The sequence below is a fragment of the Pteropus alecto genome, unplaced genomic scaffold, assembly GCF_000325575.1.
Source record: "Pteropus alecto unplaced genomic scaffold, ASM32557v1 scaffold161, whole genome shotgun sequence".
Lineage (NCBI taxonomy): Eukaryota > Metazoa > Chordata > Mammalia > Chiroptera > Pteropodidae > Pteropus > Pteropus alecto.
The window spans coordinates 7,985,556-7,990,290 of NW_006432943.1; the positions used below are offsets into that span (position 1 = coordinate 7,985,556).

At 35.0% G+C, this 4,735-nt stretch overlaps 1 pseudogene; it reads left to right on the forward strand.

Annotated features, from left to right (window-relative positions):
* The first annotated feature begins 2,183 nt into the window (after positions 1–2,183).
* On the forward strand, positions 2,184–2,302 carry LOC112476331 (annotated as a pseudogene).
* Positions 2,303–4,735: the final 2,433 nt, after the last annotated feature.

Consider the following 4,735-nt stretch of genomic DNA (forward strand, 5'->3'; position numbering starts at 1 on the left):
ATCCATAGTTTAGCCCATGGAAAGGATGAAAAAGAAAGTGGAAAAGCAATTTCCTTTTAAGGAAGTGACATGGGCTCACAATTGTAAAAACTCAGTCACATGAACATACTTAGCTGTAGTGGAGGCTAGGATATTAATCTAAAATTAATATCCCCACTAAAATGGGGGTGAGTCCTATTTGTAAAAGGAAGAAATGAAAAATGGACATGGGGGAAACCAGCAGTCTCAGAAGTAATGTATTTACATAGTTAAAAAATAATGTATAATATAAAATGGTGTAAATAAAGTCTCCCACCCCACTCACCATCTTTCCAGTTCCCACCCCTCTCCTCAAGATGTAAATACTTTATTAGTGTCTTGTGTATGCAGAGTTTTCTTAAGCAACTTCCAGCAGATATCTTTATTTCCTATCTTATCCATGTTTTACATAAAAGAAAAACATACTATGTATATCATTCTGCTCCTTGCTTTGTTTATTTAATAATGTATTTTGCACATTCTTTTATATGAGTGCATAGTTATCTTCCTCATTCTTTTTGCTGCCTAGTATTTTTAAGGATGTGTCATCATTATTTAACAGTCCCATTGATAAATTCAGATTTGTTTCTAATCTTTCGCCATTACAAACAATGCTGCAATGACCTTGTGATTGTCACTTTCCACATGCGAAAGCCTGTCTGCAAGATAGGTTTCCAAAAGTGAGATTAGCCGATCATATGATATTGAGCCAATCTTTTGATCTCTTTGTATCCCATTTTCTTTTAAAATGAAGCTCATAGTTACCACATAAGAAGGGTCATTATGATAGGGAAATAACTAAATATAAAAATATTATACAACAGCATCAAAAACAAAATAGAGATACATTTATCAATATATGTGCAAGATCTATACCTAAAAACTATAAAGCACTGCTGAGAGAAATTAAAGGAAACCTAAATGGAGAGGTTTACCATGTTTATGAATTAGAAGACTCGATATTTTAAAAATGGTAATTCTTCCTAAATCAATCTATAGATTGAATGTAATCCCACTTGAAATCTCAAAAGGCTTTTTAATGAAAATTAACAACCTGATTCGAAAATCTATATGGAAACACAAAAGACCTAGGATAGCTAAAACAATTTTGAAAAAGAAGAATAAAGTTAGAGAACTTAAACTACCTGATTTCAAGCCTTACCAAAAAGCTGTAATAATCAAGACACTGTTGAATTGGCCAAAGTACAGTCATATAGACAGACCAAATGCAGACCCATATGTGTATGTTGAATTGATTTTTGACGAAAGTGCTAAGGTAGATCCATGAGAAAAGACAGTCTTTTTAATAAATCATGCTGGAACCATTGAAAATCCATATAGAAAAAAAAGAACCTCAACCTTTATTTCACTTATACACTAAGACTGAATCCAAATGCATCATAAACCTAAATGTAAACACTGAAACAGTAACACTTCTAGAAGAAAACATAGGAAACATCTTAATGACTTTGAGTTAAGCAATGATTTCTTAGTGGGGTTACAGAAAGCACTAACCAAATGGATATCAACAAAATTCAAACTTTCGCTCCTCAAAAGACACCATTAAGAAAACGGAAAGGGAGGCCACAGACTGGCGGAAAAATATCCACAAAAAACCTGCAAAAAAGTTTTCTAATGGGCAAAATATATGAACATACACATCGTAAAAGAAGATATATATTTGGCAAATGCACATGAAATGATATTCAACATCATTAGTCTTTAGGGAAATGCAAATTAAACCACAATTATATACCACCTACTAGAATGGTAAAAATAAGAAAAACTTGCAATACCAATTGTTAGGGTGGATGTGGTATAACTGCAACGGGAACTCTGGTGCATTTGGAATGTAAAATATACAACTGTTTGGGAAAACAAGTTTGCAGTTTCTTATAAAGTTAAACATATATTTACCATATAACTCAAAATTCTGATCAGAGATATTTACACAAGAGAAATAAGAGCAAGTATCCAAAAAAAAAAGAATGTTCATAGCAGCTTTATTCATAATAGCCAAAAAATGGAAATAATCCAAGAGTCTTTCAAATGGTTAACTGATAAACAAATTATGGAATATCTATACAATTGGACACTATTCAACAATAAAATAATGATACCTGTAAAATCTCAAAACATCGTGCTAAGTAGAAGAAGCCAGACATGTCTACAGCCATGCTATCCTGAACAAGCCCGATCCTGTCTGATTTCAGAAGCTAAGCAGGGTTGGGCCTCATTAGTACTTGGATGGGAGACCACCTAAGAAGACCAGGTGCTGTAGGCGTAAAAAAAAAATAATAATAAGGGATTCTAAGATGACAAGGTCGTTGTAATCTGTGAGGTCAACCAAGGGTTGCCTTACCTAAAAAAGAAAAAAAAAAAAGCCAGACACAAAAAAGATTCCATTTACATGAAATTTTAAAAACATAAAACTAAAGTTATAGAAAGCAAAATAGTGGTGGCTTGGGGTCTCAGGTTGGGAGGACTGACTTGAAAGGGGCAAGAGAGGAATTTTGGAGTGATAAAAATATTCCGTATCATGATTGTGGCAGTGATTACATGGGTGAATAATTTTGTCAAAGCTCATTGATCTGCATACTTAAAATTGGTATGCATTGAATACAGCAATGAAACTTTTGGTATGCATTGAATACAGCAATGAAACTTTTTAAAAAAATTACTGTACCAATGTAATTGTTATATCAAAAACTGTAAGAGTAGGTCTCTTCCTCTAGAAGTCATTGCATACCACTGTACTTATGTTTTGATTTGAGTGCTTACTCTGCGTCAGGAACCATGCAAGGTATTTTGCATGCATATCTCATTTAGTCATCACAAAAGCCCTCTGATATCTCCTTGTTTTACAGATGAAGATAGTGATGCACATTAAGAAAATTGTGCAATGTCCAATTATTGTGATACTAGTGGCAGAGCCAGGATTCAAACCCAAGTTTCTTAGACTCCATCATCCACAACTCTCATTATCATGCTATGTTCCCTCCTTAGCACTCACATCTTCCTTAATGCAGATGTTTGGAGTTTCACTTACCATGCCTAGAGAATCACCTCCATTATTAAAACCTTAAGAAACAAGGGTTGAAGGAGAATCTTCAGATGTGAAGAGACAGTTGATCAAGCAGACCTAACTCAGTTCTTACTGAGTATGTGTTCAGCACAACCCGGAATGTACATGGCATTCTTCATACATTTGCTATTATTGTTGTTATTTTTTTCACCTAATTATTGATTTTCTTCCTTCTTGTGTCACTACCATACTGATACCCAAGGTCTGCTGATCCCATTTAATGCTCTGGCCCCAGGTCAGACAAAAACCCTGCCCTATTTCCTTCCCCCTTAGCTCAACTGAAATTGGCTGGAACTTTAAAAAAAAAAAAAAAGATTTTACTACTAGTGAAGTACAAAAGACAAATAAGCAAAGTGCATAATTAAGAATAAAACCACCTGGCTTACAAAGTATATGTTCTAACCATTTAGCAATTAAACATTTACCAATAATGTACTACGAAGAAAAAGAAAAGTGTAAGGCAATGCATATACTGCACTACCATTTCTATGAAAAGAGGCTAGAAAGAGAAAGGCTTCTAAATGAACATGCATAGACTATCTTCAGGAGGATGCGCAGGAAACTGATAATAGTGTTTACCTCTGTGAAAGGGCACATGGGGCAGGCGTGGGCCAAGGTAGTAAATATTGTGGGTGACTCAACCATATCTATTTTACCCAAATACATTTGGAAAACTGACTTTTCCCTCAGGGATGGCTTTCATAGGCATAAGTATGGTTCCACCCCTCGTCAGTGAACTGTTATAGGTGACCCAATTCCGTCTGGCAAAATGAAAGGAGAGGTTTGCTGGAAACTTCTGGAACTATAATTTCTCACTCTTGGGAGAAATTCACAGGAGGTCAGCTTTTCTCTCTCCTATTGGACACAAACAAGGAAAGCATGAACCCCCTATGTTCTCATTTTACAACCATAAAAGAAAGTCAGCTTCAAGCTGAAGCCCATGCACTTAGGGAGCAGAGTAGGAGGAAAAAACCTGGGTCCTCGAGGATTCACTGTTAGGCTGCTAAATCAACTAACTCTGAACCCTATTTCCCATCTCTTTGATAGTGAACTAATACATTTCCCTATCATTTAAGCCAGTTTTAGTCAAGAGTAAAGTTTCTATTACTTGCAGCTGAAAACAATCAGTGCAGATGGAGACATACTTTTTTCCTTTTATATGATTTCCATATTTTCCTTTTTAAATGTGCATGTACATCTATTTTTTAAAATTTTTACGAGTTTACTGTGTTCCAGGCATTAGGAAATAAAGTAGTTAAGAAAAATCCCCTGATAAGAGGTTAATATCTAAAATATATAAAGAACTCATACAACTCAACAAAAGGAAAACAAACGATCCAATTAAAAATTGGGCAGAAGACCTGAACAGATATTTTTCCAAAGAGGAAATACAGATGGCCAATAGACATGTGAAAAGATGCTCAAAGTCACTAAGCATCAGAGAAATGCAAATTAAAACCACAATGAAAATATATCACCTCATACCTGGCAGAATGGCTATCATCAATAAATCAAAGAATAACAAGTGTTGGCGAGGATGTGGAGAAAAGGGAACACTCATGCACTATTGGTGGGATTGCAAATTGGTAGGATTACAGCCACTATGGAAAACAGTCTGGAGGTTTCTCAAAA